We start from the raw sequence: 21,038 nt of genomic DNA on the forward strand, positions 1-21,038 counted from the left end.
TTGTAGGGCTCCCTTGGGTCTATCAGGGCAGCACAAGTTTGCGGTGGGGACAACTTCGGTGTGGGCTCCATCCTTCGATATAAGGATTTTTTGCAGTGAGGCCCCAGCCCAGGTCCAGGGGCCCCTGGGCACATCCTTTTTCCATTTTCCCTGGGAAAGAAAACTCAGCAGTCCAGGTTCCTGATGTCAGTTTGTAGGGCTCCCTTGGGTCTATCAGGGCAGCACAAGTTTGAGGTGGGGACAACTTCGGTGTGGGGTCCATCCTTCGATATAAGGATTTTTTGCAGTCAGGGCCAGGGGCCCCTGGGAATATCCTTTTTCCATTTTCCCTGGGAAAGAAAACTCAGCAGTCCAGGTTCCTGATGTCAGTTTGTAGGGCTCCCTTGGGTCTATCAAGGCAGCACAAGTTTGAGGTGGGGACAACTTCAGTGTGGGGTCCATCCTTCGATATAAGGATTTTTTTCAGTCAGGGTATGGGGCCCCTGGGCACATCCTTTTTCCATTTTCCCTGGGAAAGAAAATTCAGCAGTCCAGGTTCCTGATGTCAGTTTGTAGGGCTCCCTTGGGTGTATCAGGGCAGCACAAGTTTGAGGTGGGGACAAATTCGGTGTGGGGTCCATCCTTCGATATAAGGATTTTTTGCAGTCAGGGCCAGGGGCCCCTGGGCACATCCTTTTTCCATTTTCCCTGGGAAAGAAAACTCAGCAGTCCAGGTTCCTGATGTCAGTTTGTAGGGCTCCCTTGGGTCTATCAGGGCAGCCCAAGTTTGAGGTGGGGACAACTTCGGTGTGGGGTCCATCCTTCGATATAAGGATTTTTTTCAGTCAGGGTATGGGGCCCAGTGCCAGGGGCCCCTGGGCACAACCTTTTTCCATTTTCCCTGGGAAAGAAAACTCAGCAGTCCAGGTTCCTGATGTCAGTTTGTAGGGCTCCCTTGCGTCTATCAGGGCAGCACAAGTTTGAGGTGGGGACAATTTCGGTTTGGGGTCCATCCTTCGATATAAGGATTTTTTGCAGTCCGGGCCAGGGACCCCTGGGCACATCCTTTTTCCATTTTCCCTGGGAAAGAAAACTCAGCAGTCCAGGTTCCTGATGACAGTTTGTAGGGCTCCCTTGGGTCTATCAGGGCAGCACAAGTTTGAGGTGGGGACAACTTCGGTGTGGGGTCCATCCTTCGATATAAGGATTCTTTGCAGTCAGGGCCAGGTGCCCCTGGGCACATCCTTTTTCCATTTTCCCTGGGAAAGAAAACTCAGCAGTCCAGGTTCCTGATGTCAGTTTGTAGGGCTCCCTTGGGTGTATCAGGGCAGCACAAGTTTGAGGTGGGGACAACTTCGGTGTGGGGTCCATCCTTCGATACAAGGATTTTTTGCAGTCAGGGCCAGGGGCCCCTGGGCACATCCTTTTTCCATTTTCCCTGGGAAAGAAAACTCAGCAGTCCAGGTTCCTGATGTCAGTTTGTAGGGCTCCCTTGGGTCTATCAGGGCAGCACAAGTTTGAGGTGGGGACAACTTCGGTGTGGGGTCCATCATTCGATATAAGGATTTTTTGCAGTCAGGGCCAGGGGCCCCTGGGCACATCCTTTTTCCATTTTCCCTGGGAAAGAAAACTCAGCAGTCCAGGTTCCTGATGTCAGTTTGTAGGGCTCCCTTGGGTCTATCAGGGCAGCACAAGTTTGAGGTGGGCACAACTTTCGTGTGGGCTCCATCCTTCGATATAAGGATTTTTTGCAGTCAGGGCCAGGGGCCCCTGGGCACATCCTTTTTCCATTTTCCCTGGGAAAGAAAACTCAGCAGTCCAGGTTCCTGATGTCAGTTTGTAGGGCTCCCTTGGGTCTATCAGGGCAGCCCAAGTTTGAGGTGGGGACAACTTCGGTGTGGGGTCCATCCTTCGATATAAGGATTTTTTTCAGTCAGGGTATGGGGCCCAGTGCCAGGGGCCCCTGGGCACAACCTTTTTCCATTTTCCCTGGGAAAGAAAACTCAGCAGTCCAGGTTCCTGATGTCAGTTTGTAGGGCTCCCTTGCGTCTATCAGGGCAGCACAAGTTTGAGGTGGGGACAATTTCGGTTTGGGGTCCATCCTTCGATATAAGGATTTTTTGCAGTCCGGGCCAGGGACCCCTGGGCACATCCTTTTTCCATTTTCCCTGGGAAAGAAAACTCAGCAGTCCAGGTTCCTGATGACAGTTTGTAGGGCTCCCTTGGGTCTATCAGGGCAGCACAAGTTTGAGGTGGGGACAACTTCGGTGTGGGGTCCATCCTTCGATATAAGGATTCTTTGCAGTCAGGGCCAGGTGCCCCTGGGCACATCCTTTTTCCATTTTCCCTGGGAAAGAAAACTCAGCAGTCCAGGTTCCTGATGTCAGTTTGTAGGGCTCCCTTGGGTGTATCAGGGCAGCACAAGTTTGAGGTGGGGACAACTTCGGTGTGGGGTCCATCCTTCGATACAAGGATTTTTTGCAGTCAGGGCCAGGGGCCCCTGGGCACATCCTTTTTCCATTTTCCCTGGGAAAGAAAACTCAGCAGTCCAGGTTCCTGATGTCAGTTTGTAGGGCTCCCTTGGGTCTATCAGGGCAGCACAAGTTTGAGGTGGGGACAACTTCGGTGTGGGGTCCATCATTCGATATAAGGATTTTTTGCAGTCAGGGCCAGGGGCCCCTGGGCACATCCTTTTTCCATTTTCCCTGGGAAAGAAAATTCAGCAGTCCAGGTTCCTGATGTCAGTTTGTAGGGCTCCCTTGGGTGTATCAGGGCAGCACAAGTTTGAGGTGGGGACAACTTCGGTGTGGGCTCCATCCTTCGATATAAGGATTTTTTGCAGTCAGGGCCAGGGGCCCCAGGGCACATCCTTTTTCCATTTTCCCTGGGAAAGAAAACTCAGCAGTCCAGGTTCCTGATGTCAGTTTGTAGGGCTCCCTTGGGTCTATCAGGGCAGCACAAGTTTGAGGTGGAGACAACTTCGGTGTGGGCTCCATCCTTCGATATAAGGACTTTTTTCAGTCAGGGTATGGGGCCCAGTGCCAGGGGCCCCTGGGCACAACCTTTTTCCATTTTCCCTGGGAAAGAAAACTCAGCAGTCCAGGTTTGTGATGTCAGTTTGTAGGGCTCCCTTGGGTGTATCAGGGCAGCACAAGTTTGAGGTGGGGATAATTTCGGTTTGGGGTCCATCCTTCGATATAAAGATTTTTTGCAGCCAGGGCCAGGGACCCCTGGGCACATCCTTTTTCCATTTTCCCTAGGAATGAAAACTCAGCAGTCCAGGTTCCTGATGACAGTTTGTAGGGCTCCCTTGGGTCTATCAGGGCAGCACAAGTTTGAGGTGGGGACAACTTCGGTGTGGGGTCCATCCTTCGATATAAGGATTTTTTGCAGTCAGGGCCAGGTGCCCCTGGGCACATCCTTTTTCCATTTTCCCTGGGAAAGAAAACTCAGCAGTCCAGGTTCCTGATGTCAGTTTGTAGGGCTCCCTTCGGTCTATCAGGGCAGCACAAGTTTGAGGTGGGGACAACTTCGGTGTGGGGTCCATCCTTCGATACAAGGTTTTTTTTGCAGTCAGGGCCAGGGGCCCAGGGCCAGGGGCCCCTGGGCACGTCCTTTTTCCATTTTCCCTGGGAAAGAAAACTCAGCAGTCCAGGTTCCTGATGTCAGTTTGTAGGGCTCCCTTGGGTCTATCAGGGCAGCACATGTTTGAGGTGGGGACAACTTTGGTGTGGGCTCCATCCTTCGATATAAGGATTTTTTGCAGTCAGGGCCAGGGGCCCCTGGGCATATCCTTTTTCCATTTTCCCTGGGAAAGAAAACTCAGCAGTCCAGGTTCCTGATGTCAGTTTGTAGGGCTCCCTTGGGTCTATCAGGGCAGCACAAGTTTGAGGTGGGGACAACTTCGGTGTGGGGTCCATCCTTCGATATAAGGATTTTTTTCAGTCAGGGTATGGGGCCCAGTGCCAGGGGCCCCTGGGCACATCCTTTTTCCATTTTCCCTGGGAAAGAAAACTCAGCAGTCCAGGTTCCTGATGTCAGTTTGTAGGGCTCCCTTGGGTCTATCAGGGCAGCATAAGTTTGAGGTGGGGACAACTTCGGTGTGGGGTCCATCCTTCGATATAAGGATTTTTTTCAGTCAGGGTATGGGGCCCAGTGCCAGGGGCCCCTGGGCACAACCTTTTTCCATTTTCCCTGGGAAAGAAAACTCAGCAGTCCAGGTTTGTGATGTCAGTTTGTAGGGCTCCCTTGGGTCTATCAGGGCAGCACAAGTTTGAGGTGGGGACAACTTCGGTGTGGGGTCCATCCTTCGATATAAGGATTTTTTGCAGTTAGGGCCAGGGGCCCCTGGGCACATCCTTTTTCCATTTTCCCTGGGAAAGAAAACTCAGCAGTCCAGGTTCCTGATGTCAGTTTTTAGAGCTCCCTTGGGTCTATCAGGGCAGCACAAGTTTGAGGCGGGGACAACTTCGGTGTGGGCTCCATCCTTCGATATAAGGATTTTTTGCAGTCAGGGTCAGGGGCCCCTGGGCACAACCTTTTTCCATTTTCCCTGGGAAAGAAAACTCAGCAGTCCAGGTTCCTGATGTCAGTTTGTAGGGCTCCCTTGGGTCTATTAGGGCAGCACAAGTTTGAGGTGGGGACAACTTCAGTGTGGGGTCCATCCTTCAATATAAGGATTTTTTGCAGTCAGGGCCTGCGGCCCCTGGGCACAACCTTTTTCCATTTTCCCTGGGAAAGAAAACTCTGCAGTCCAGGTTCCTGATGTCAGTTTGTAGGGCTCCCTTGGGTCTATCAGGGCAGCACAAGTTTGAGGTGGGGAAAACTTTGGTGTGGGGTCCATCCTTCGATATAAGGATTTTTTGCAGTCAGGGCCAGGGGCCCCTGGGCACATCCTTTTTCCATTTTCCCTGGGAAAGAAAACTCAGCAGTCCAGGTTCCTGATGTCAGTTTGTAGGGTTCCCTTGGGTCTATCAGGGCAGTAGAAGTTTGAGGTGGAGACAACTTCGGTGTGGGGTCCATCCTTCGATATAAGGATTTTTTGCAGTCAGGCCCCAGCCCAGGGCCAGGGCCCCTGGGCAAATCCTTTGGCCATTTTCCCTGGGAAAGAAAACTCAGCAGTCCAGGTTCCTGATGTCAGTTTGTAGGGCTCCCTTGGGTCTATCAGGGCAGCACAAGTTTGAGGTGGGGACAACTTCGGTGTGGGGTCCATCCTTCGATATAAGGATTTTTTGCAGTGAGGCCCCAGCCCAGGTCCAGGGGCCCCTGGGCACATCCTTTTTCCATTTTCCCTGGGAAAGAAAACTCAGCAGTCCAGGTTCCTGATGTCAGTTTGTAGGGCTCCCTTGGGTCTATCAGGGCAGCACAAGTATAAGGTGAGGACAACTTTGGTGTGGGCTCCATCCTTCGATATAAGGATTTTTTGCAGTCAGGGCCAGGGTCCCCTGGGCACATCCTTTTTCCATTTTCCCTGGGAAAGAAAACTCAGCAGTCCAGGTTCCTGATGTCAGTTTGTAGGGCTCCCTTGGGTCTATCAGGGCAGCACAAGTTTGAGGTGGAGACAACTTCGGTGTGGGCTCCATCCTTCGATATAAGGATTTTTTGCAGTGAGGCCCCAGCCCAGGTCCAGGGGCCCCTGGGCACATCCTTTTTCCATTTTCCCTGGGAAAGAAAACTCAGCAGTCCAGGTTCCTGATGTCAGTTTGTAGAGCTCCCTTGGGTCTATCAGGGCAGCACAAGTTTGAGGTGGGGACAACTTCGGTGTGGGGTCCATCCTTCGATACAAGGATTTTTTGCAGTCAGGGCCAGGGGCCCCTGGGAATATCCTTTTTCCATTTTCCCTGGGAAAGAAAACTCAGCAGTCCAGGTTCCTGATGTCAGTTTGTAGGGCTCCCTTGGGTCTATCAGGGCAGCACAAGTTTGAGGTGGGGACAAATTCGGTGTGGGCTCCATCCTTCGATATAAGGATTTTTTGCAGTCAGGGCCAGGGGCCCCTGGGCACATCCTTTTTCCATTTTCCCTGGGAAAGAAAACTCAGCAGTCCAGGTTCCTGATGTCAGTTTGTAGGGCTCCCTTGGGTCTATCAGGGCAGCACAAGTTTGAGGTGGGGACAACTTTGGTGTGGGCTCCATCCTTCGATATAAGGATTTTTTGCAGTTAGGGCCAGGGGACCCTGGGCACATCCTTTTTCCATTTTCCCTGGGAAAGAAAACTCAGCAGTCCAGGTTCCTGATGACAGTTTGTAGGGCTCCCTTGGGTCTATCAGGGCAGCACAACTTTGAGGTGGGGACAACTTTGATGTGGGGTCCATCCTTCGATATAAGGACTTTTTGCAGTCAGGGCCAGTGGCCCCAGGGCACATCCTTTTTCCATTTTCCCTGGGAAAGAAAACTCAGCAGTCCAGGTTCCTGATGTCAGTTTGTAGGGCTCCCTTGGGTCTATCAGGGCAGCACAAGTTTGAGGTGGGGACAACTTCGGTGTGAGGTCCATCCTTCGATATAAGGATTTTTTGCAGTGAGGCCCCAGCCCAAGTCCAGGGGCCCCTGGGCACATCCTTTTTCCATTTTCCCTGGGAAAGAAAACTCAGCAGTCCAGGTTCCTGATGTCAGTTTGTAGGGCTCCCTTGGGTCTATCAGGGCAGCACAAGTTTGAGGTGGGGACAACTTCGGTGTGGGGTCCATCCTTCGATATAAGGATTTTTTGCAGTCAGGGCCAGGGTCCCCTTGGCACATCCTTTTTCCATTTTCCCTGGGAAAGAAAACTCAGCAGTCCAGGTTCCTGATGTCAGTTTGTAGGGCTCCCTTGGGTCTATCAGGGCAGCACAAGTTTGCGGTGGGGACAACTTCGGTGTGGGGTCCATCCTTCGATATAAGGATTTTTTGCAGTGAGGCCCCTGCCCAGGGCCAGGGGCCCCTGGGCACATCCTTTTTCCATTTTCCCTGGGAAAGAAAACTCAGCAGTCCAGGTTCCTGATGTCAGTTTGTAGGGCTCCCTTGGGTCTATCAGGGCAGCACAAGTTTGAGGTGGGGACAATTTTGGTTTGGGGTCCATCCTTCGATATAAGGATTTTTTGCAGTCAGGGCCTGGGACCCGTGGGCACATCCTTTTTCCATTTTCCCTGGGAAAGAAAACTCAGCAGTCCAGGTTCCTGATGTCAGTTTGTAGGGCTCCCTTGGGTCTATCAGGGCAGCACAAGTTTGAGGTGGGGACAACTTCGGTGTGGGGTCCATCCTTCGATATAAGGATTTTTTTGCAGTCAGGGCCAGGGGCCCAGGGCCAGGGGCCCCTGGGCACATCCTTTTTCCATTTTCCCAGGGAAAGAAAACTCAGCAGTCCAGGTTCCTGATGTCAGTTTGTAGGGCTCCCTTGGGTCTATCAGGGCAGCACAAGTTTGAGGTGGGGACAACTTCGGTGTGGGGTCCATCCTTCGATATAAGGATTTTTTTGCAGTCAGGGCCAGGGGCCCCTGGGCATATCCTTTTTCCATTTTCCCTGGGAAAGGAAACTCAGCAGTCCAGGTTCCTGATGTCAGTTTGTAGGACTCCCTTGGGTCTATCAGGGCAGCACAAGTTTGAGGTGGGGACAACTTCGGTGTGGGGTCCATCCTTCGATATAAGGATTTTTTGCAGTCAGGGTATGGGGCCCAGTGCCAGGGGCCCCTGGGCACATCCTTTTTCCATTTTCCCTGGGAAAGAAAACTCAGCAGTCCAGGTTTGTGATGTCAGTTTGTAGGGCTCCCTTGGGTCTATCAGGGCAGCACAAGTTTGAGGTGGGGACAACTTCGGTGTGGGGTCCATCCTTCGATATAAGGATTTTTTGCAGTTAGGGCCAGGGGCCCCTGGGCACATCCTTTTTCCATTTTCCCTGGGAAAGAAAACTCAGCAGTCCAGGTTCCTGATGTCAGTTTTTAGAGCTCCCTTGGGTCTATCAGGGCAGCACAAGTTTGAGGCGGGGACAACTTCGGTGTGGGCTCCATCCTTCGATATAAGGATTTTTTGCAGTCAGGGTCAGGGGCCCCTGGGCACAACCTTTTTCCATTTTCCCTGGGAAAGAAAACTCAGCAGTCCAGGTTCCTGATGTCAGTTTGTAGGGCTCCCTTGGGTCTATTAGGGCAGCACAAGTTTGAGGTGGGGACAACTTCAGTGTGGGGTCCATCCTTCAATATAAGGATTTTTTGCAGTCAGGGCCTGCGGCCCCTGGGCACAACCTTTTTCCATTTTCCCTGGGAAAGAAAACTCTGCAGTCCAGGTTCCTGATGTCAGTTTGTAGGGCTCCCTTGGGTCTATCAGGGCAGCACAAGTTTGAGGTGGGGAAAACTTTGGTGTGGGGTCCATCCTTCGATATAAGGATTTTTTGCAGTCAGGGCCAGGGGCCCCTGGGCACATCCTTTTTCCATTTTCCCTGGGAAAGAAAACTCAGCAGTCCAGGTTCCTGATGTCAGTTTGTAGGGTTCCCTTGGGTCTATCAGGGCAGTAGAAGTTTGAGGTGGAGACAACTTCGGTGTGGGGTCCATCCTTCGATATAAGGATTTTTTGCAGTCAGGCCCCAGCCCAGGGCCAGGGCCCCTGGGCAAATCCTTTGGCCATTTTCCCTGGGAAAGAAAACTCAGCAGTCCAGGTTCCTGATGTCAGTTTGTAGGGCTCCCTTGGGTCTATCAGGGCAGCACAAGTTTGAGGTGGGGACAACTTCGGTGTGGGGTCCATCCTTCGATATAAGGATTTTTTGCAGTGAGGCCCCAGCCCAGGTCCAGGGGCCCCTGGGCACATCCTTTTTCCATTTTCCCTGGGAAAGAAAACTCAGCAGTCCAGGTTTGTGATGTCAGTTTGTAGGGCTCCCTTGGGTCTATCAGGGCAGCACAAGTATAAGGTGAGGACAACTTTGGTGTGGGCTCCATCCTTCGATATAAGGATTTTTTGCAGTCAGGGCCAGGGTCCCCTGGGCACATCCTTTTTCCATTTTCCCTGGGAAAGAAAACTCAGCAGTCCAGGTTCCTGATGTCAGTTTGTAGGGCTCCCTTGGGTCTATCAGGGCAGCACAAGTTTGAGGTGGAGACAACTTCGGTGTGGGCTCCATCCTTCGATATAAGGATTTTTTGCAGTGAGGCCCCAGCCCAGGTCCAGGGGCCCCTGGGCACATCCTTTTTCCATTTTCCCTGGGAAAGAAAACTCAGCAGTCCAGGTTCCTGATGTCAGTTTGTAGAGCTCCCTTGGGTCTATCAGGGCAGCACAAGTTTGAGGTGGGGACAACTTCGGTGTGGGGTCCATCCTTCGATACAAGGATTTTTTGCAGTCAGGGCCAGGGGCCCCTGGGAATATCCTTTTTCCATTTTCCCTGGGAAAGAAAACTCAGCAGTCCAGGTTCCTGATGTCAGTTTGTAGGGCTCCCTTGGGTCTATCAGGGCAGCACAAGTTTGAGGTGGGGACAAATTCGGTGTGGGCTCCATCCTTCGATATAAGGATTTTTTGCAGTCAGGGCCAGGGGCCCCTGGGCACATCCTTTTTCCATTTTCCCTGGGAAAGAAAACTCAGCAGTCCAGGTTCCTGATGTCAGTTTGTAGGGCTCCCTTGGGTCTATCAGGGCAGCACAAGTTTGAGGTGGGGACAACTTTGGTGTGGGCTCCATCCTTCGATATAAGGATTTTTTGCAGTTAGGGCCAGGGGACCCTGGGCACATCCTTTTTCCATTTTCCCTGGGAAAGAAAACTCAGCAGTCCAGGTTCCTGATGACAGTTTGTAGGGCTCCCTTGGGTCTATCAGGGCAGCACAACTTTGAGGTGGGGACAACTTTGATGTGGGGTCCATCCTTCGATATAAGGACTTTTTGCAGTCAGGGCCAGTGGCCCCAGGGCACATCCTTTTTCCATTTTCCCTGGGAAAGAAAACTCAGCAGTCCAGGTTCCTGATGTCAGTTTGTAGGGCTCCCTTGGGTCTATCAGGGCAGCACAAGTTTGAGGTGGGGACAACTTCGGTGTGAGGTCCATCCTTCGATATAAGGATTTTTTGCAGTGAGGCCCCAGCCCAAGTCCAGGGGCCCCTGGGCACATCCTTTTTCCATTTTCCCTGGGAAAGAAAACTCAGCAGTCCAGGTTCCTGATGTCAGTTTGTAGGGCTCCCTTGGGTCTATCAGGGCAGCACAAGTTTGAGGTGGGGACAACTTCGGTGTGGGGTCCATCCTTCGATATAAGGATTTTTTGCAGTCAGGGCCAGGGTCCCCTTGGCACATCCTTTTTCCATTTTCCCTGGGAAAGAAAACTCAGCAGTCCAGGTTCCTGATGTCAGTTTGTAGGGCTCCCTTGGGTCTATCAGGGCAGCACAAGTTTGCGGTGGGGACAACTTCGGTGTGGGGTCCATCCTTCGATATAAGGATTTTTTGCAGTGAGGCCCCTGCCCAGGGCCAGGGGCCCCTGGGCACATCCTTTTTCCATTTTCCCTGGGAAAGAAAACTCAGCAGTCCAGGTTCCTGATGTCAGTTTGTAGGGCTCCCTTGGGTCTATCAGGGCAGCACAAGTTTGAGGTGGGGACAATTTTGGTTTGGGGTCCATCCTTCGATATAAGGATTTTTTGCAGTCAGGGCCTGGGACCCGTGGGCACATCCTTTTTCCATTTTCCCTGGGAAAGAAAACTCAGCAGTCCAGGTTCCTGATGTCAGTTTGTAGGGCTCCCTTGGGTCTATCAGGGCAGCACAAGTTTGAGGTGGGGACAACTTCGGTGTGGGGTCCATCCTTCGATATAAGGATTTTTTTGCAGTCAGGGCCAGGGGCCCAGGGCCAGGGGCCCCTGGGCACATCCTTTTTCCATTTTCCCAGGGAAAGAAAACTCAGCAGTCCAGGTTCCTGATGTCAGTTTGTAGGGCTCCCTTGGGTCTATCAGGGCAGCACAAGTTTGAGGTGGGGACAACTTCGGTGTGGGGTCCATCCTTCGATATAAGGATTTTTTTGCAGTCAGGGCCAGGGGCCCCTGGGCATATCCTTTTTCCATTTTCCCTGGGAAAGGAAACTCAGCAGTCCAGGTTCCTGATGTCAGTTTGTAGGACTCCCTTGGGTCTATCAGGGCAGCACAAGTTTGAGGTGGGGACAACTTCGGTGTGGGGTCCATCCTTCGATATAAGGATTTTTTTCAGTCAGGGTATGGGGCCCAGTGCCAGGGGCCCCTGGGCACATCCTTTTTCCATTTTCCCTGGGAAAGAAAACTCAGCAGTCCAGGTTCCTGATGTCAGTTTGTAGGGCTCCCTTGGGTCTATCAGGGCAGCACAAGTTTGAGGTGGGGACAACTTCGGTGTGGGGTCCATCCTTCGATATAAGGATTTTTTTCAGTCAGGGTATGGGGCCCAGTGCCAGGGGCCCCTGGGCACATCCTTTTTCCATTTTCCCTGGGAAAGAAAACTCAGCAGTCCAGGTTCCTGATGTCAGTTTGTAGGGCTCCCTTGGGTCTATCAGGGCAGCATAAGTTTGAGGTGGGGACAACTTCGGTGTGGGGTCCATCCTTCGATATAAGGAATTTTTTCAGTCAGGGTATGGGGCCCAGTGCCAGGGGCCCCTGGGCACAACCTTTTTCCATTTTCCCTGGGAAAGAAAACTCAGCAGTCCAGGTTTGTGATGTCAGTTTGTAGGGCTCCCTTGGGTCTATCAGGGCAGCACAAGTTTGAGGTGGGGACAACTTCGGTGTGGGGTCCATCCTTCGATATAAGGATTTTTTGCAGTTAGGGCCAGGGGCCCCTGGGCACATCCTTTTTCCATTTTCCCTGGGAAAGAAAACTCAGCAGTCCAGGTTCCTGATGTCAGTTTTTAGAGCTCCCTTGGGTCTATCAGGGCAGCACAAGTTTGAGGCGGGGACAACTTCGGTGTGGGCTCCATCCTTCGATATAAGGATTTTTTGCAGTCAGGGTCAGGGGCCCCTGGGCACAACCTTTTTCCATTTTCCCTGGGAAAGAAAACTCAGCAGTCCAGGTTCCTGATGTCAGTTTGTAGGGCTCCCTTGGGTCTATTAGGGCAGCACAAGTTTGAGGTGGGGACAACTTCAGTGTGGGGTCCATCCTTCAATATAAGGATTTTTTGCAGTCAGGGCCTGCGGCCCCTGGGCACAACCTTTTTCCATTTTCCCTGGGAAAGAAAACTCTGCAGTCCAGGTTCCTGATGTCAGTTTGTAGGGCTCCCTTGGGTCTATCAGGGCAGCACAAGTTTGAGGTGGGGAAAACTTTGGTGTGGGGTCCATCCTTCGATATAAGGATTTTTTGCAGTCAGGGCCAGGGGCCCCTGGGCACATCCTTTTTCCATTTTCCCTGGGAAAGAAAACTCAGCAGTCCAGGTTCCTGATGTCAGTTTGTAGGGTTCCCTTGGGTCTATCAGGGCAGTAGAAGTTTGAGGTGGAGACAACTTCGGTGTGGGGTCCATCCTTCGATATAAGGATTTTTTGCAGTCAGGCCCCAGCCCAGGGCCAGGGCCCCTGGGCAAATCCTTTGGCCATTTTCCCTGGGAAAGAAAACTCAGCAGTCCAGGTTCCTGATGTCAGTTTGTAGGGCTCCCTTGGGTCTATCAGGGCAGCACAAGTTTGAGGTGGGGACAACTTCGGTGTGGGGTCCATCCTTCGATATAAGGATTTTTTGCAGTGAGGCCCCAGCCCAGGTCCAGGGGCCCCTGGGCACATCCTTTTTCCATTTTCCCTGGGAAAGAAAACTCAGCAGTCCAGGTTCCTGATGTCAGTTTGTAGGGCTCCCTTGGGTCTATCAGGGCAGCACAAGTATAAGGTGAGGACAACTTTGGTGTGGGCTCCATCCTTCGATATAAGGATTTTTTGCAGTCAGGGCCAGGGTCCCCTGGGCACATCCTTTTTCCATTTTCCCTGGGAAAGAAAACTCAGCAGTCCAGGTTCCTGATGTCAGTTTGTAGGGCTCCCTTGGGTCTATCAGGGCAGCACAAGTTTGAGGTGGAGACAACTTCGGTGTGGGCTCCATCCTTCGATATAAGGATTTTTTGCAGTGAGGCCCCAGCCCAGGTCCAGGGGCCCCTGGGCACATCCTTTTTCCATTTTCCCTGGGAAAGAAAACTCAGCAGTCCAGGTTCCTGATGTCAGTTTGTAGAGCTCCCTTGGGTCTATCAGGGCAGCACAAGTTTGAGGTGGGGACAACTTCGGTGTGGGGTCCATCCTTCGATACAAGGATTTTTTGCAGTCAGGGCCAGGGGCCCCTGGGAATATCCTTTTTCCATTTTCCCTGGGAAAGAAAACTCAGCAGTCCAGGTTCCTGATGTCAGTTTGTAGGGCTCCCTTGGGTCTATCAGGGCAGCACAAGTTTGAGGTGGGGACAAATTCGGTGTGGGCTCCATCCTTCGATATAAGGATTTTTTGCAGTCAGGGCCAGGGGCCCCTGGGCACATCCTTTTTCCATTTTCCCTGGGAAAGAAAACTCAGCAGTCCAGGTTCCTGATGTCAGTTTGTAGGGCTCCCTTGGGTCTATCAGGGCAGCACAAGTTTGAGGTGGGGACAACTTTGGTGTGGGCTCCATCCTTCGATATAAGGATTTTTTGCAGTTAGGGCCAGGGGACCCTGGGCACATCCTTTTTCCATTTTCCCTGGGAAAGAAAACTCAGCAGTCCAGGTTCCTGATGACAGTTTGTAGGGCTCCCTTGGGTCTATCAGGGCAGCACAAGTTTGCGGTGGGGACAACTTCGATGTGGGGTCCATCCTTCGATATAAGGACTTTTTGCAGTCAGGGCCAGTGGCCCCAGGGCACATCCTTTTTCCATTTTCCCTGGGAAAGAAAACTCAGCAGTCCAGGTTCCTGATGTCAGTTTGTAGGGCTCCCTTGGGTCTATCAGGGCAGCACAAGTTTGAGGTGGGGACAATTTTGGTTTGGGGTCCATCCTTCGATATAAGGATTTTTTGCAGTCAGGGCCTGGGACCCGTGGGCACATCCTTTTTCCATTTTCCCTGGGAAAGAAAACTCAGCAGTCCAGGTTCCTGATGTCAGTTTGTAGGGCTCCCTTGGGTCTATCAGGGCAGCACAAGTTTGAGGTGGGGACAACTTCGGTGTGGGGTCCATCCTTCGATATAAGGATTTTTTTGCAGTCAGGGCCAGGGGCCCAGGGCCAGGGGCCCCTGGGCACATCCTTTTTCCATTTTCCCAGGGAAAGAAAACTCAGCAGTCCAGGTTCCTGATGTCAGTTTGTAGGGCTCCCTTGGGTCTATCAGGGCAGCACAAGTTTGAGGTGGGGACAACTTCGGTGTGGGGTCCATCCTTCGATATAAGGATTTTTTTGCAGTCAGGGCCAGGGGCCCCTGGGCATATCCTTTTTCCATTTTCCCTGGGAAAGGAAACTCAGCAGTCCAGGTTCCTGATGTCAGTTTGTAGGACTCCCTTGGGTCTATCAGGGCAGCACAAGTTTGAGGTGGGGACAACTTCGGTGTGGGGTCCATCCTTCGATATAAGGATTTTTTTCAGTCAGGGTATGGGGCCCAGTGCCAGGGGCCCCTGGGCACATCCTTTTTCCATTTTCCCTGGGAAAGAAAACTCAGCAGTCCAGGTTCCTGATGTCAGTTTGTAGGACTCCCTTGGGTCTATCAGGGCAGCACAAGTTTGAGGTGGGGACAACTTCGGTGTGGGGTCCATCCTTCGATATAAGGATTTTTTTCAGTCAGGGTATGGGGCCCAGTGCCAGGGGCCCCTGGGCACATCCTTTTTCCATTTTCCCTGGGAAAGAAAACTCAGCAGTCCAGGTTCCTGATGTCAGTTTGTAGGGCTCCCTTGGGTCTATCAGGGCAGCATAAGTTTGAGGTGGGGACAACTTCGGTGTGGGGTCCATCCTTCGATATAAGGAATTTTTTCAGTCAGGGTATGGGGCCCAGTGCCAGGGGCCCCTGGGCACAACCTTTTTCCATTTTCCCTGGGAAAGAAAACTCAGCAGTCCAGGTTTGTGATGTCAGTTTGTAGGGCTCCCTTGGGTCTATCAGGGCAGCACAAGTTTGAGGTGGGGACAACTTCGGTGTGGGGTCCATCCTTCGATATAAGGATTTTTTGCAGTTAGGGCCAGGGGCCCCTGGGCACATCCTTTTTCCATTTTCCCTGGGAAAGAAAACTCAGCAGTCCAGGTTCCTGATGTCAGTTTTTAGAGCTCCCTTGGGTCTATCAGGGCAGCACAAGTTTGAGGCGGGGACAACTTCGGTGTGGGCTCCATCCTTCGATATAAGGATTTTTTGCAGTCAGGGTCAGGGGCCCCTGGGCACAACCTTTTTCCATTTTCCCTGGGAAAGAAAACTCAGCAGTCCAGGTTCCTGATGTCAGTTTGTAGGGCTCCCTTGGGTCTATCAGGGCAGCACAAGTTTGAGGTGGGGACAACTTCAGTGTGGGGTCCATCCTTCAATATAAGGATTTTTTGCAGTCAGGGCCTGCGGCCCCTGGGCACAACCTTTTTCCATTTTCCCTGGGAAAGAAAACTCTGCAGTCCAGGTTCCTGATGTCAGTTTGTAGGGCTCCCTTGGGTCTATCAGGGCAGCACAAGTTTGAGGTGGGGAAAACTTTGGTGTGGGGTCCATCCTTCGATATAAGGATTTTTTGCAGTCAGGGCCAGGGGCCCCTGGGCACATCCTTTTTCCATTTTCCCTGGGAAAGAAAACTCAGCAGTCCAGGTTCCTGATGTCAGTTTGTAGGGTTCCCTTGGGTCTATCAGGGCAGTAGAAGTTTGAGGTGGAGACAACTTCGGTGTGGGGTCCATCCTTCGATATAAGGATTTTTTGCAGTCAGGCCCCAGCCCAGGGCCAGGGCCCCTGGGCAAATCCTTTGGCCATTTTCCCTGGGAAAGAAAACTCAGCAGTCCAGGTTCCTGATGTCAGTTTGTAGGGCTCCCTTGGGTCTATCAGGGCAGCACAAGTTTGAGGTGGGGACAACTTCGGTGTGGGGTCCATCCTTCGATATAAGGATTTTTTGCAGTGAGGCCCCAGCCCAGGTCCAGGGGCCCCTGGGCACATCCTTTTTCCATTTTCCCTGGGAAAGAAAACTCAGCAGTCCAGGTTCCTGATGTCAGTTTGTAGGGCTCCCTTGGGTCTATCAGGGCAGCACAAGTATAAGGTGAGGACAACTTTGGTGTGGGCTCCATCCTTCGATATAAGGATTTTTTGCAGTCAGGGCCAGGGTCCCCTGGGCACATCCTTTTTCCATTTTCCCTGGGAAAGAAAACTCAGCAGTCCAGGTTCCTGATGTCAGTTTGTAGGGCTCCCTTGGGTCTATCAGGGCAGCACAAGTTTGAGGTGGAGACAACTTCGGTGTGGGCTCCATCCTTCGATATAAGGATTTTTTGCAGTGAGGCCCCAGCCCAGGTCCAGGGGCCCCTGGGCACATCCTTTTTCCATTTTCCCTGGGAAAGAAAACTCAGCAGTCCAGGTTCCTGATGTCAGTTTGTAGGGCTCCCTTGGGTCTATCAGGGCAGCACAAGTTTGAGGTGGGGACAACTTCGGTGTGAGGTCCATCCTTCGATATAAGGATTTTTTGCAGTGAGGCCCCAGCCCAAGTCCAGGGGCCCCTGGGCACATCCTTTTTCCATTTTCCCTGGGAAAGAAAACTCAGCAGTCCAGGTTCCTGATGTCAGTTTGTAGGGCTCCCTTGGGTCTATCAGGGCAGCACAAGTTTGAGGTGGGGACAACTTCGGTGTGGGGTCCATCCTTCGATATAAGGATTTTTTGCAGTCAGGGCCAGGGTCCCCTTGGCACATCCTTTTTCCATTTTCCCTGGGAAAGAAAACTCAGCAGTCCAGGTTCCTGATGTCAGTTTGTAGGGCTCCCTTGGGTCTATCAGGGCAGCACAAGTTTGCGGTGGGGACAACTTCGGTGTGGGGTCCATCCTTCGATATAAGGATTTTTTGCAGTTAGGGCCAGGGGCCCCTGGGCACATCCTTTTTCCATTTTCCCTGGGAAAGAAAACTCAGCAGTCCAGGTTCCTGATGTCAGTTTTTAGAGCTCCCTTGGGTCTATCAAGGCAGCACAAGTTTGAGGCGGGGACAACTTCGGTGTGGGCTCCATCCTTCGATATAAGGATTTTTTGCAGTCAGGGCCAGGGACCCCTGGGCACAACCTTTTTCCATTTTCCCTGGGAAAGAAAACTCAGCAGTCCAGGATCCTGATGTCAGTTTGTAGGGTTCCCTTGGGTGTATCAGGGCAGCACAAGTTTGAGGTGGGGACAACTTTGTTGTGGGGTCCATCCTTCGATATAAGGACTTTTTGCAGTCAGGGCCAGTGGCCCCAGGGCACATCCTTTTTCCATTTTCCCTGGGAAAGAAAACTCAGCAGTCCAGGTTCCTGATGTCAGTTTGTAGGGCTCCCTTGGGTCTATCAGGGCAGCACAAGTTTGAGGTGGGGACAACTTCGGTGTGGGGTCCATCCTTCGATATAAGGATTTTTTGCAGTGAGGCCCCAGCCCAGGTCCAGGGGCCCCTGGGCACATCATTTTTCCATTTTCCCTGGGAAAGAAAACTCAGCAGTCCAGGTTCCTGATGTCAGTTTGTAGGGCTCCCTTGGGTCTATCAGGGCAGCACAAGTATAAGGTGAGGACAACTTTGGTGTGGGCTCCATCCTTCGATATAAGGATTTTTTGCAGTCAGGGCCAGGGTCCCCTGGGCACATCCTTTTTCCATTTTCCCTGGGAAAGAAAACTCAGCAGTCCAGGTTCCTGATGTCAGTTTAGGGCTCCCTTGGGTCTATCAGGGCAGCACAAGTTTGCGGTGGGGACAACTTCGGTGTGGGCTCCATCCTTCGATATAAGGATTTTTTGCAGTTAGGGCCAGGGGCCCCTGGGCACATCCTTTTTCCATTTTCCCTGGGAAAGAAAACTCAGCAGTCCAGGTTCCAGATGTCAGTTTTTAGGGCTCCCTTGGGTCTATCAGGGCAGCACAAGTTTGAGGCGGGGACAACTTCGGTGTGGGCTCCATCCTTCGATACAAGGATGTTTTGCAGTCAGGGCCAGGGGCCCCTGGGCACAACCTTTTTCCATTTTCCCTGGGAAAGAAAACTCAGCAGTCCAGGTTCCTGATGTCAGTTTGTAGGGCTCCCTTGGGTCTATCAGGGCAGCACAAGTTTGAGGTGGGGACAATTTCGGTTTGGGGTCCATCCTTCGATATAAGGATTTTTTGCAGTCCGGGCCAGGGACCCCTGGGCACATCCTTTTTCCATTTTCCCTAGGAATGAAAACTCAGCAGTCCAGGTTCCTGATGACAGTTTGTAGGGCTCCCTTGGGTCTATCAGGGCAGCACAAGTTTGAGGTGGGGACAACTTCGGTGTGGGGTCCATCCTTCGATATAAGGATTTTTTGCAGTCAGGGCCAGGTGCCCCTGGGCACATCCTTTTTCCATTTTCCCTGGGAAAGAAAACTCAGCAGTCCAGGTTCCTGATGTCAGTTTGTAGGGCTCCCTTGGGTCTATCAGGGCAGCACAAGTTTGAGGTGGGGACAACTTCGGTGTGGGGTCCATCCTTCGATATAAGGATTTTTTGCAGTCAGGGCCCGGGGCCCCTGGGCACATCCTTTTTCCATTTTCCCTGGGAAAGAAAACGCAGCAGTCCAGGTTCCTGATGTCAGTTTGTAGGGCTCCCTTGGGTCTATCAAGGCAGCACAAGTTTGAGGTGGGGACAACTTCGGTGTGGGGTCCATCCTTCGATATAAGGACTTTTTTCAGTCAGGGTATGGGGCCCAGTGCCAGGGGCCCCTGGGCACAACCTTTTTCCATTTTCCCTGGGAAAGAAAACTCAGCAGTCCAGGTTTGTGATGTCAGTTTGTAGGGCTCCCTTGGGTGTATCAGGGCAGCACAAGTTTGAGGTGGGGACAACTTTGGTGTGGGCTCCATCCTTCGATATAAGGATTTTTTGCAGTCAGGGCCAGGGGACCCTGGGCACATCCTTTTTCCATTTTCCCTGGGAAAGTAAACTCAGCAGTCCAGGTTCCAGATGTCAGTTTTTAGGGCTCCCTTGGGTCTATCAGGGCAGCACAAGTTTGAGGCGGGGACAACTTCGGTGTGGGCTCCATCCTTCGATATAAGGATTTTTTGCAGTCAGGGCCAGGGGCCCCTGGGCACATCCTTTTTCCATTTTCCCTGGGAAAGAAAACTCAGCAGTCCAGGTTCCTGATGTCAGTTTGTAGGGCTCCCTTGGGTCTATCAGGGCAGCACAAGTTTGAGGTGGGGACAATTTCGGTTTGGGGTCCATCCTTCAATATAAAGATTTTTTGCAGCCAGGGCCAGGGACCCCTGGGCACATCCTTTTTCCATTTTCCCTAGGAATGAAAACTCAGCAGTCCAGGTTCCTGATGACAGTTTGTAGGGCTCCCTTGGGTCTATCAGGGCAGCACAAGTTTGAGGTGGGGACAACTTCGGTGTGGGGTCCATCCTTCGATATAAGGATTTTTTGCAGTCAGGGCCAGGTGCCCCTGGGCACATCCTTTTTCCATTTTCCCTGGGAAAGAAAACTCAGCAGTCCAGGTTCCTGATGTCAGTTTGTAGGGCTCCCTTGGGTCTATCAGGGCAGCACAAGTTTGAGGTGGGGACAACTTCGGTGTGGGGTCCATCCTTCGATATAAGGTTTTTTTTGCAGTCAGGGCCAGGGGCCCAGGGCCAGGGGCCCCTGGGCACATCCTTTTTCCATTTTCCCTGGGAAAGAAAACTCAGCAGTCCAGGTTCCTGATGTCAGTTTGTAGGGCTCCCTTGGGTCTATCAGGGCAGCACAAGTTTGAGGTGGGGACAACTTCGGTGTGGGGTCCATCCTTCGATATAAGGATTTTTTGCAGTCAGGGCCAGGGGCACCTGGGCACATCCTTTTTCCATTTTCCCTGGGAAAGAAAACTCAGCAGTCCAGGTTCCTGATGTCAGTTTGTAGGGCTCCCTTGGGTCTATCAGGGCAGCACAAGTTTGAGGTGGGGACAACTTTGGTGTGGGCTCCATCCTTCGATATAAGGATTTTTTGCAGTCAGGGCCAGGGGCCCCTGGGCATATCCTTTTTCCATTTTCCCTGGGAAAGAAAACTCAGCAGTCCAGGTTCCTGATGTCAGTTTGTAGGGCTCCCTTGGGTCTATCAGGGCAGCACAAGTTTGAGGTGGGGACAACTTCGGTGTGGGGTCCATCCTTCAATATAAGGATTTTTTGCAGTCAGGGCCTGCGGCCCCTGGGCACAACCTTTTTCCATTTTCCCTGGGAAAGAAAACTCTGCAGTCCAGGTTCCTGATGTCAGTTTGTAGGGCTCCCTTGGGTCTATCAGGGCAGCACAAGTTTGAGGTGGGGACAACTTTGGTGTGGGCTCCATCCTTCGATATAAGGATTTTTTGCAGTCAGGGCCAGGGTCCCCTGGGCACATCCTTTTTCCATTTTCCCTGGGAAAGAAAACTCAGCAGTCCAGGTTCCTGATGTCAGTTTGTAGGGCTCCCTTGGGTCTATCAGGGCAGCACAAGTTTGAGGTGGGGACAACTTCGGTGTGGGCTCCATTCTTCGATATAAGGATTTTTTGCAGTCAGGGCCAGGGGCCCCTGGGCACAACCTTTTTCCATTTTCCCTGGGAAAGAAAACTCAGCAGTCCAGGTTCCTGATGACAGTTTGGAGGGCTCCCTTGGGTCTATCAGGGCAGCACAAGTTTGAGGTGGGGACAATTTCGGTTTGGGGTCCATCCTTCGATATAAGGATTTTTTGCAGTCAGGGCCTGGGACCCCTGGGCACATCCTTTTTCCATTTTCCCTAGGAATGAAAACTCAGCAGTCCAGGTTCCTGATGACAGTTTGTAGGGCTCCCTTGGGTCTATCAGGGCAGCACAAGTTTGAGGTGGGGACAACTTCGGTGTGGGGTCCATCCTTCGATATAAGGATTTTTTGCAGTCAGGGCCAGGGACCCCTGGGCACATCCTTTTTCCATTTTCCCTGGGAAAGAAAACTCAGCAGTCCAGGTTCCTGATGTCAGTTTGTAGGGCTCCCTTGGGTCTATCAGGGCAGCACAAGTTTGAGGTGGGGACAACTTCGGTGTGGGGTCCATCCTTCGATATAAGGATTTTTTGCAGTCAGGGTATGGGGCCCAGTGCCAGGGGCCCCTGGGCACAACCTTTTTCCATTTT

Source organism: Lonchura striata, chromosome 34 (genome assembly GCF_050655825.1).
Source record: "Lonchura striata isolate lonStrDom1 chromosome 34, ASM5065582v1, whole genome shotgun sequence".
Taxonomy (NCBI): domain Eukaryota; kingdom Metazoa; phylum Chordata; class Aves; order Passeriformes; family Estrildidae; genus Lonchura; species Lonchura striata.